The 12658-nt window shown below is 42.1% G+C and overlaps 1 pseudogene; it reads left to right on the top strand.

Moving 5' to 3' along the window:
- The first annotated feature begins 1092 nt into the window (after positions 1–1092).
- LOC114098966 (beta-1,4-galactosyltransferase 2 pseudogene) lies at positions 1093–2505 on the top strand (annotated as a pseudogene).
- The last annotated feature ends 10153 nt before the right edge of the window (positions 2506–12658 follow it).

Genomic DNA, 12658 nt, shown 5'->3' with positions numbered 1-12658 from the left:
CAAAATTCATATTCTTTAAAACCCAGATGAAATTCCATCCTTTTTCTCTGGAAATGTTATCTGATAAGCATTTTGGAGTCAATTTCTCACTTGTTGTACCTTCCTGGGCTCAGGACACTTTTCTTGCCCTGATGTACATACAGTGTACATCCCTAGTTCTCAAACCAAACATATCCCTTCTCTTTTTCTCTAGATTTATTTCCTCTGGGGCTGACATGAGTAGGGATTTCCATTTCTTTGAACTAAGGATTTGGAGATTTGAAGTTGAATGTGGAGGAAGGAGACCATCTGGGCATGTAATCTGTGCAAAACACACAGAGCAGCTTACATTTGAATTCTTCTCTGAGGACAAACACTACAAATAATGATAGATAACAGTATATATATATTTGTCCTATGCATATATCTCCAAGGGTAGAAAGACTTGGTCAAGGGAATGAGGACTAGCCATGCTATGCAGGCTCCAGAGCTGGCCTATCTTAGAATAGGGTGTCCCCTGCCCCGGCTCCTGTACTTTGGTCCCTTGCTCCAGTGGGAAGGGATCACATAAATATCCTGTCCATATTGGGCCCCTTGATGCTGACAGCCACTTCCCAGCCTGGTTCCAATTGGCCTGGCCTGTTTGCCACTGGGACCTGAATGACCAATCTTCTTCCTACCAAGGCTCCTGGAAGAACTAAATGAAGTCATGAGTGTAACATGCTCCTGCATGGTAGGTACTCAGTAAGTGGTCCCCTTTCCCAAGGCCTGAACCTTGATCTCTGGGTTGAGGATGCTACCTGTGGGTTATCAGTTCCCTGGGGTACAGGTGCACATTCAGGTGTGTAACTAAATGTGTTTCCATGACTAGGGATGAACCTGTGTAATCAAAGTTCCTGTGTCCATGTTCCTGGTATGTGTAGAGTTGTGCAATAAGGGTGTGTGCCTGGGTGTGCCTGTGTGTCAGGGAGGACAAGAAATGCAAGTGCATGTGATTTAGTACTGGTGTGTGCCTGAAGGCAAGTGAGTTCTGAGTTGCCAGCAATTGTTGGGGTGACTATAGGTAGAGTGTAAGTCTGTGAGTATCAAGGGCACGAGCAGGTAAGTGTAAGGATGTGTATCTGTGAGAATGAGCAGCTAAGCAAGAGGTGAGTAGGCAGCCTTGTACATCCTACCCTGACTTCCAGAGTCTGTTTCTCTTTCTCTTTGCTCAGGCCAGCAGCCAGATGGCCAGGCCCATTGGGCAGGCCAGGGGTGGCTTGAAGGATAAACAAACTGCTGTGGAGTTGGAGCATGTCTGTAAGGCTGTGCTCCTTCTCTGCCTGCTGTATACTTCCTTGTGGTCATCATCCTGTACTTTGACATCTATGCCCAGCACCTAGTCCTCTTGAGCCATTCAGTGCCTGCAGCCCTGCCTGTGCCCTCCACCCAGCAGCCAGCAACAGTACCAACTACTGTCTGTCCAACACCAATGCCCCCACCTCTGGGCTCCCTGAGGTCCCCAGTGCCTGGCTTGACCCCACAGTTCCTGCCCTGCCACCATGTCCTAACTCACCACCTAGTATTGGTGAGCCTGTCTATATTGAGTAGGGCCTGTCTATAGGGGTGGGAAGAGGGTCTTACTAGTAGAAGAATAGAGTTCTGAACCATGGGGGTGCCAAGGGTCCAAATCCATTCAAACAGGGATGTTTCTGGAGTTCCATTCCTCACCTCAGGTAGATGGTGTCCCTGGATTCTGGCAAAAGCCCTGATTCTTGACATTGTCCTTTCTGCTGTGGGCTGACTGCTGATCAAATTCACCTCACCCATGGTGCAGAGGGAGACCTAGGTGTGCTCCTGGGTAGCCACTACATACCACCTGACTGTACTCAAGCCCAGACAGTGACAGTCACCATCCCATTTAGACACTGGGAGCATCACTTACAAGAACGGCTCCACGATGTGGAGGCAGTAGCACCTGTGAGATGGCACCTATGTCATCAACCAGCATGGTGAGGACATCTTCAACCCAGCCAAGCTGCTCAACATGGGTTTCCTAGAGGCCTTGAAGGAGGATCCTGCTTAGGACTGCTTCATCTTCAGCAATGTGGACCTGGTCCTGGTGGATGATCACAATCTGCACTGTGGCAGCAAGCAGCCCCACCACTTTGCCATTGCAATGGACAAATTTGGTTTCTAGCTGCCCTATGCTGGCTACTTTGGAGGTGGGTTGGGCTTGAGCAAGGCCCAGTTCCTGAGATTCCATGGCTTCCCAAAGAGTACTGGGGCTGGGGTGGTGAGGATGATGACGTCTTCAACTGGATCCCCGTGACTGAGATGAAGATCTCACACCCTTACCTGTGAATAGGTGGCTACCATGTGATCAAGTATGTCAGAGACCAGCATAATGAGCCCAACCTCCAGAGGTTTACCAAGATTCTAGACATGAAGCAGGTCAGGGAGGTGTCTCAGCAACTTATTCACCAACATTGCAGTGGACATTGGGTGGCCCATCATGGCCCCCTCAAGACTAACACTCATGGATAAAGCCTCTCAGTGCCAAGGATTGCCTGCCAGAGACCTGACCTACCTGGCTGATAGCTGTTCTGTAAGGGACCCCTAGGATTGAGACTAGACTGTTCTCTGAGGGTCTTCAGTAGACCTGCCTGCTGCTCCTAAAAGTTTAGAACCTGCTTTAAGAGGCTTCTAATACCTTTTCTTACCCTACTCCACAGCCAAGCCCCCCTTACTCTCAGGGTCAGGCCAGTCCCTGCACTGCCTCATGAAGTAGCCTAGGCTAGGTCACTCCACCTCTCTGTGCATCAGTCCCCATCTCCACGGCCTTGAGTTCCCTAGGACCTAGGGGGCAGTGTCTCTTCTAGGGGGATTTCTCAGACCTGGGGATCCCCCATGCTCCTAGGGGAGGGGAAACCTTTCTCATTTAAGATTGTAGGGGCAACCTTTGGTACATTCCTTGCTGAGAAGCAGCCCTAGGAGGAAACCAGAGGGGATGCTGAATTGTCACCTGGGATCTTGGAGTTTGGCCTTTGCATGGGGGGTACAAGGGGAGCCTGGATCAGTCAGTCTGCTTCTTGCCTCCCTGTCTCAGAGAGGAGGCGAAACCCCAAAACTGGCTTGAATTTGTACATTGCACAGAAACTTGTGAGGCTTTGGTCAAAAACATAAATGGATCAAGAAAGAAAGAGAGAGAGAAAAAAGAGAAAAGAAAGAAAGGAGGGAGGGAGGGAAGAAGAGAAGAAAAAATACAGACTTGGTCAGAGCCTTCCTCCTCCCAGTGAATCCCTAAAGGATGTACCCAATGTAGAAAAAAAACAATATAGAGAGCTCTGGATACTTGGGCTGCCTACCTATAGCCTTAACCTCCAGCCCTAAGTCTCATGATATATCACTTTCTCTAAAAGAGGAGACTGAAAAGGTGAACCGTGGAACATACATATAAAAGAAGGAGAAAGAAAACCTTGGGTGAGAGGATCTTGTCATGTGGGAGTGGGCCCTGGGTCCAACCATATAGAAAGGAGGACACCATTGCCCTAGGTGCATGTATGATTGCAGGAATGGTGTGACTCTGCTTCACATACAGAGAAGCGAAAACTCTGCTCCATTTGTGTACAATTAATCGAATGTCATGTATAGATTTCTAATGTCATGTATAGCTTCCTAATGTCATGTATAACTGATTAGAACTAATATAAAAAAATTGACATCAAGTTAAAGCTTCCTTTAAAAAAAGAGAGAGAAAAAAAAAGAGAAGCTTTCACCAATGTTCAGAGAGGGCTGTGGCAGTGGTCTGTCCACTTTCTACTGAAACAGAGCAGAATAGGGAAGACACTCACAGGAACACACTCACAGGACCTCGCAATACAATACATGCTGACAGCAGTCTTCCAAGCAACTGGACCCAATTCAAGTACTTGACTCTAACTGTCCAGATTAACAATCCCTCTCTTTTGGAAAAATTGCAAAATAGAGGTGAAAATGAAGAGCAGACAGCTCAAGTGTCTGCCTCTTGTAGAAGACCACACATCTCACCTGTTGTATCCATTGTTCCTAAAAATACAATCCAACCTCACATCACCTCATTTTATTTTTGGCTCAAAAAATAAATCTCCATAGAATCTTCTCTTCTCAGGCATACTATAAAATTCTAAAGGGAAAGAACTGTCATCTATTTCCTTTGTAGTCTCCATTACCCTAGGTACATGTATGATTGCAGGAAGGCTGGGGATGTGAAAGAAAGAAAGAAAATTCTTTGGATAATAATAATTATAGCAGTTATATTTATTGATGACTTTCTATTTTCTTGGTATTGTTTTAAGTGCTTTACATGATTAGCTAATTTAATCCTCACAACAGTCCTATAAGGCATATACTATCTAAATTCCCATTTTAAAGATGAGGGAATTGAGACTCAGCTCAAGTAACTTTCCTAAACTCTTAGAGACAGAAAGTAGCAGAGACAAGATTTGAATATTCATCCTATACTGCCTGGAAAAAAATGTGAAATTTACAGAGGAAGAGAAGATGACAGGGAGGGGTAGTCAACAACATGGGGAATATATTAGTCAAGGTTCGGCTAGAGGTACAAAACTCATAGAAGATGCATGCAAAAGTTTTAAAAGATTTTTAGATAAAAAATTGACATGCAATTCTAGAAGCTGGCTCAGGTCTGAGGTTTGTGGGACAGATAGGAAAAGATGATTGATGGAAGGGAAAATAATTGCAGGCCCAGTAGCTGTTTCCACTTCCTCCCTCAAGGAAGGCCTAAGCCTTTTAAAGGAGTTCCAGCTGAAAGTCAGGACAACCTAGGATAATCTCCAGGATTATTAACTTAAATTCAGTTGATTAGGACTTTAATCACAAAAGTACAATCTCTTCACACCAGCACCTAGATTAATGTTTGTATGAGAAAACGTAAGTAAAGTGTGATGTTGCAATATCACCATCCTTCAACTCTCCCCCCAAACAGAGCTTTTGCATCCAATCTTAACCAGGAACAGGCTAGGAAGGGAATTCTGAGGAGTATTGTTCAGCCTAGCCAATTGACACATCACAAAGCCATCACAGGCTGCAAGGAGATTCTATAAGGCATGAACCAAGGGTTAGATGGGGTGACAGCCAAGGCAATACCAAGGCAAGAACACAGAAGAGACTAAACACTCATGGCTTCTTTTAAAAAGGTAATTGAGATGGGAGTGAAATCCTAAAACCCCCATGGGGACTCCAGTGCAGGACATTAATGGCAAATGCTATGTTTTTGAGATCTGCTGGGTTGGGAAGGAGCTACAAGATCTGGTACATGGAAAGCCTGAGAGTCCAAAGGATAGGAGCAGGGGATGGGGTGAGCTCCACGGATAGAAATGAAACAGATGAAGAGCTCAGTGTTTCCAACACATTTCATGTGAGTAACCAAATGGCCTACGCAGCCCTTGATAGTCACTAGTGGAAGCAGCTGTATTCCGTAAAGTCACCACAAACAATGAATTAACAAGTCTTGAGACAAGGCCCCTAAGGGAAGTTCAGGGTCAGACCCCTGTGAACCCTGCTCATAATATTTTCATCATCCGCTCAGGACATGACTGTGTCATGCTGTGTTTCTGTTTAAAAGCACCTTGTTCAGCATGCATGGTTGATTCCTTAGCCCCTGACTTGTGACCAACAGCACTATTACACATAGCTGATCAAAAATCATCCAACACAAGTATTCCTCCATGAGACACACCCCAGACTTCCTGTGCGCAGAAACTCTGAGCAGACTTCAGTACAATTTAATTTAAATAAATTATCAAACTACATTTGATAACTTATTTAAATAGCAAAATCACTTACAGAAAGTACCAAAATGCAAAAAAATAAATAAATAAAACAGGCCATCAAATAGACCACAGAAGGGACAGTTGTTTTCAGTATGATAGCTGAAACAAGAAGGCAGAGAATCACCTTGTTTAACCTCAGCTGGGATGTTCACGTCAGGGGACTCCGATTTTCCACTCTTCTGTTCATGTCCAAGAATGACTGGAAAAGCACCCCAAGTGTTAATTTTAGATTAAAAAAAAAAGTTTCACCACGTATGTAAATTTGCAAATGTAGAATCTGAAAATAATGAGGACCAACTCTAGGTATGAAAATTTACTCTCAGATTAATGTGAACGGTTAGAGAGTCCCAACACTTGACACTGTTTATGATTCCATCCTAGACAGATTTATGATTAGGTCTCCAGCATGCCAAGCAGGAAGATCAAGCAAGCAATCCATTATCCATGCTTTTCAGGACTCAGGGCATCCCGACATTGAAACTCCTTGGCTTAAAGTCTGCTGACCTAGAGTTTTTGTGGTTTACATTTAACCACAGAGGCCACTCTGCTTTGGAGTTGGGGCCTGTGGTTCGCTGCTTCTTATTTAGTTTATTTTCTCTATGCCTACCCTTTCTCCACTGTAGCTGGACAAACAGCAAGTGCTCGATTGTCCTGCTCTCATCAAATCTTACTCTGTGTGCAATAAGAAGACAACTTCTGCTGAATCCACATGTGTGCAGCAAAGGAAACTGGTGGAAAACACTCTCAGACTGGCAGGTCCCCCTAAATGTCTCAGCTCTATTTTCAAGTGCTAACCAGCAATTCCAATTTCTCTACTCCACTCCTGTTCCTCTCCTAGACAACTATTTCACACTTTCCTCCTCTCCCAAGATGTCAGATCACTATTTAGCCCATTAGAATTGTTATGACTGCTTGCTTGTGACTGGAGATCATTCTGATAGGAACTGGACTGAACTAGAACATCATGTTCCTTATCCTCAATCTCTGCTGTTGAATCTATTTCCTCTGTGACTGAGAAAAGAGAATTAATCAGAACAGAATTTCTATACCTTCCCAACATGACACCTACCAATTTCCGGCATCTGTACTGATATCCCTGCTCTCCCTTCCATTAAAATGAATGAACTGTCTCTCTGACTTCTTTCCAAAACCAGCTCCTCCTTGTGCCTGGGACCCCACCTTTTCCCATCTACTTCAGGATATCACTCTAGCAATTATCCTTGCTTGCCTCACCATCATCAGATGCTCCCTGTATACTGGATAATTCCCCCCCAAATATTTTTATTTTTCACAACTTAAAATGAAAACAATCATTCGACTATTTCCCTCCAGTTGCCACTCATTTCTCTGTTTCCCCTTTTTAAAAAGCTATTGAGAGTTGTGTTTACTATCCTTCAATTCCTCTCCTTTAATTCTTATTTGCTTATACTCGAGAGGAGTTTTTATTTCAACCACTTAACCAAAACATCTCCGACTAAGAAACCTAACATTCAGTAGTCAGTCCTCAGTCCTCTCCTTATCTGGGTCACTTGACATTATTAACACTTTCCTCTGAACACATTTCCCTCTCTCTGGCTCCTCCCTCTCCTGAGTCATTGCTCTAGTTCTTTGTTTGTACCTGATCTCTAAACACTAGCATGTCTTATATCTCAATCTTTGCCTTTCTTCTTTATACTCTATCTTCTTCTCTGCTCTTGTCCATCTCATCTTCTTCATGGAGTTGAGACTCCCAAATTCGGATCTACAGTCTAAATCTCTCCCTTCGATTCTAGAATCCAACTGCCTACAGCCATCTTCACTTGCTTTCTAATGACATCTCATGGTCCAAATAGGAACTTTTGATTTGCCCCATGAACCGACTCCTCCTGTATTCTCTCTCCACAAGTTTCAACTAATCCATTAAACTAATCCCTTCAAATGTACCAGTGTGTGGCCCCTGCTCCCCACCTCCAGGCCTTGTCTATACTAGAGCCCGTTGTTCACTCTCTGCCCTACTTTGTTGCACTGATTCCGGACAGACAGGTCTCTTTGCCTCTGTCCTTCACTTCTGGCATACCCAATGCATCCAGGGCCAGTATCATCAGCATGTGGCCCCTACAGTTACACAGGGCCCATCACTCAGAAGGACTCAATGTGCAGTTGAAATGGTTTTTTTCTTGAAATTCTTTATAATTTTTGAACAAAGAGTCTCACATTTTCATTTGGCACCACGTCTCCCAAATTATCTTGCCAGTCATGAATATACCCAAACAAGCCTTTAAAATTATAACCCAAAACATATCACTTCTCTACAGTGGTTTCCACCCTCATTATAAAATGCAGTCTCTACAATAGACTCCAGGGACCCAGGTGACATCTCTCCCCACCTGTCACCTCTCTGATCTCATCTTCTACTACTCTAGCTTACATACTCCTCAATGTTTCCCAAACATACTAACTCTTTCACTTCCATACTCTTGCTTAAACATTGAATGACTTGCTCTCATGTTTTCTTCAAGCCACATTAAAGGTGGGGCTTTCCATTTGACAACATACAGCACCTTTTCATTTCAAAACATTAGAAAAACTAGGGATAGTAGGAACATACCTCAACATTTTAAAAGCTATCTATGCTAAACTCAAGACCAACATCATTCTAAATATAGAAAAAATGGAAAAAAAATCCTTCTAAAAACTAGAACAAGACAGGGATGCCCTCTTTCACCACTTTTATTCAACATATTCCTTGAAACTCTAGGCAGAGCAATTAGACAGACAAAAGAAATTAAAGGGATACAAACAGGAAAAGAAGAACTCAAACTATCATTTTTTGCTGATAACGCTATTCTATACTTAGAAGATCCAAAAAACTCAACTGGAAAACTTCTAGAATTAATCAATGAATTCAGCAGAGTAGCAGAATATAAAATCAGTACTCATAAGTCAAATGCATTTCTATACATCAGTGATGAATCCTCTGAAAGAAAAATTAGTTAAACTACCCATTCACAATAGCCTAAAAAATTATCTTGGGAATCAACTTAACAAAAGAGGTGAAAGACCTCTACAATGAAAACTACAGACCACTAAAGAAAGAAATTGAAAAAGACCTTAGAAGATTGAAAGATCTCCCATCCTCTTGGATAAGCAAAATTAATATTGTCAAAATGTCCATACTATCCAAAGTGCTATACAGATTCAATGCAATTCCAATCAAAATACCAATGTCATTCCTTATAGAAATAGAAAAAAGCAATCATGAAATTCATTTTGAAAAATAAGAGACCCAGAATAGCCAAAGCAATCCTTAGCAAGAACAGTGAAGCAGGAGGCATCACAATACCGGACCTTAAACTAGATTGCAAAGCTATAGTAACAAAAAACACCATGATATTGGCACCAAAATAGACAAGTAGACCAATGGTACAGAATAGAAGACACAGAGACAAACCCACATAAATACAGTTATCTCACATTAGACAAAGGCACCAAAAACATACATTGGAGAAAAGATACCCAACAAATGGTGCTAGGAGAACTGGAAATCCATATGCAGCAAAATGAAAATAAACACTTAATCTCTCACCATGCACAAAACTCAATTCAAAGTGGATCAAGGACCTAGGGATTAGTCCAGAGATCCCGTGCCTAATACAGGAAAAAGTAGGCCCAAATCTCCATCACATCAGATTAGGCCCCAACTTCCTTAACAAGACTCCTAAAGCACAATAAATAAAATCCAGAATTAATAAATGGAATGGACTCAAACTAAAAAGCTGCTTCTCAGCAAAAGAAACAGTCAGTGAGGTGAAGGGAGAGCCTACATTTTAGGAGCAAATTTTTGCCACATGCACGTCAGATGGAGCACTAACCTCAAGGATATATAAAGAACTCAAAAAACTTAACACCAAAAAAACACAAGCAACCCAATCAATAAGTGGGCAAAGGAGCTGAACAGACATTTCTCAGAAGAAGATATACATTTGATCAACAAATATATGAAAAAATGTTCAACATCTCTAGTAATGAGAGAAATGCAAATCAAAACTACTCTAAGATTTTGTCTCACGCCAGTCAGAATGGCAATTATCAAGAATACAGACAACAATAAATGTTGGCAAGGATGTGGGGGGAAAGGCACACTCATACATTGCTGGTAGGACTGCAAATTGGTGCAACCATTCTGGAAAGGAGTATGGAGATTCCTTTGAGAACTTGGAATGGAACAATCATTTGACCTAGCTATCCCACTCCCCAGTTTATAACCAAAGGACTTAAAAACAGCATACTATAGTAATGCAGCCACATCAATGTTCATAGCAGCTCAATTCACAATAGCTAAACTGTGGAGGCAACCTAGATGCCCCTCAATAGATGAATGGATAAAGAAACTATGGTATATATGCATGATGGAATATTACTCAGCATTAAAAGAGAATAAAATTATGACATTTGCAGGTAAATGGATGGAGTTGGAGAATATTATACTAAGCAAAGTAAGCCAATCCCAAAAAACCAAAGGCCAAATGTTTTCTCTGATATGTGGATGCTGATCCATAATAGGGATGGGGGAGGCATGCAAAAAATGAAGGAACTGTGATTGGGCAAAGGGGAGAGAGAGAGGAGAGGGTGCTTAGGGGCAGGAAAGATGGTAGAATGAGATGGACATCATTACCCTAGGTACATGTATGACTGCACATATGGTGTGATGCTACATCATGAACAACCACTGAAATGAAAAGTTATGTTGTAATTTTGTGCAATGAATCAAAATGCATTCTGCTGGCATATATACCTAATTAAAATAAATAAATTAACTTTTAAAAAGTGGGACTTTCTCTGATCACTCTAAATAAAATAGAAACCCACATACAGCGCTCCACACCCTGTAATTCTCTACCTACTTTATCCTGCTTTATTTTTTACTACAGGCCTTTTCACATATGAAAAAATGTTCAACATCTCTAGTAGCTGAGATCATGTTTGCCTAATTATTAATATCTAATCTTTCCATCAGATAGAGTGGCACACACCTGTAATCCTAGAAGCCTGTAAGGCTAAAGCAGGAGGATGACAAGTTCAAGGCCAGTCTTGGAAACTTAGTGAAACCCTGTCTCCAAGTAAAAAAAATAAAAAGGGCTGGGGGTGTAACTCAGTGGTAAAGTGCTCCTGGTTCAATCCGTAGTTGGAACATCTCTTAGCTGCTTTGTACACCAGAACATGCTTGGGTAGGATGCGGAACTCCCCAGACCTTCTTTCCAGGGATTTCTGGGCCACCAACCACTAGACACTAGTGCCCAACATGTCAATGAACTAAGGCAAAAGGCTGAATCCTCAAGTATACTTTCACAGGGTCTTGCACTTTATATTTGGATGGCAAGGTAACATTGGCTCTCCCGTGTGGCCTCCAATGCCCCCAAGGGTAGAGAGAGGCTTTGGAGTGTCAAAGGTCTATGCTTCGGGGAATGGTTGTGGGTTCCACACAGTCCTCCTAATGTGTTTCTGGTGTTCCCAGCTCCACGAGCAGTCACAGGCAACTGCTTACTGTCCCAAGCTCCAGCAGCTGACCTAATAAACCAGACTCCAAAGGGAAGCATCCTCCATTGCCACCCAATCCATGGTCCAGTCTCCCACCACAGAGAACTCTTAATGAGTTTATGTCCATGTGCCTACCTCTTCCCAGCCATATGACTCTCAGGACCCTGAGGCTAATCCAGAACTCTAATAGTAACAGGATGCCCCAGAGACAGCAAAATACAGGGGCCTTTGACTTGCAAAGCAGTAAGTGCAGACAATAGGCTCAACCCAGGACTATGGCCTATTAGGATGTATTTCTGCAGAGTACCAAATCCTGTGGCAGCAGTGTTCACCAGGTCTCCCCCTTTTCCTCCTCTATTCCTGCTAAGGGACACTCTCACTATGCATTTCTATGCAATCAGTGTTGGCCTGCTCTGTTTCACCTACTGTTCTATTGCTCAAAGCCTCTGGGTTTCTCCAATTCTCTCTCTGTCTACTATTGAACCCCAGCATTCTCACCCACCTCAATAAGAAGCTGCTCTCTAGTTGTTTTGATTCTATCTCATGGAGAAGCAAGCAAGATTTGGGCGCCTCCAATCTGCCATTTTAAATCCTCTGAGATTTCATTTTAGCCTGACATATTCTATGTTGACAAAGCTTTTGTCTAAATATTAATTTATCTAAAAACTTTCACCTTTTCCTCTCTATATTATCTGAAAGGGCTTGGGTTGTAGTTTAATGATAAAGCACATGCCTAACATACACCAAGCCATGGGTTTGATACCCAATACTGGAAAAAAAAAAGTCTATAAAATGTTATTAAATTCACAGTCCACCAGTTAGAGGAGACAATACTATCTTCTAATATTGATATTATAATTTTGTATACTGTTATTCAAGTTCACTGATGAGCTCAGAGATTTTGAGCATGTTTTAGGGGAAATGTGATGGAGTGGCTGAGCTACATGGCTTGATTTTATAACTTTTAAAAATTTGATTGGAAAGGCAAACACCTTATTTCCACAGGGTTTTTATCTAAAGATCTCAAAACATCCAACATTCAGACAAAATTTAGAGCACATGAGTAGGCCATGCTGACTGTGACAAAAATATTATATTTCAGTAATGTTTAAATTTTTTCATCCTTTATCTCCTCTTCATATATTTGTTGGTGCCTTCGGAATTTTGAGAGAAAATCTTGTTTACTTTTAATAGAGAGACAATTTGGAGAATGTTTTACAAACAATGTAATTTAGTTTCTACAGTAGCACACAAAGTATATGGGGTATATTCTTAGATATTCTTAGCTCAGAGTACAAAAAGCGAATTAAAAGCACTTGTAATATTTTTAATATCTATTATGCACCAAG

Source organism: Marmota flaviventris, chromosome 8 (assembly GCF_047511675.1).
Source record: "Marmota flaviventris isolate mMarFla1 chromosome 8, mMarFla1.hap1, whole genome shotgun sequence".
Classification (NCBI taxonomy): domain Eukaryota; kingdom Metazoa; phylum Chordata; class Mammalia; order Rodentia; family Sciuridae; genus Marmota; species Marmota flaviventris.
Note: the sequence above shows the minus strand (reverse complement) of the source record. Positions and strands in the feature narration are given on the sequence as shown.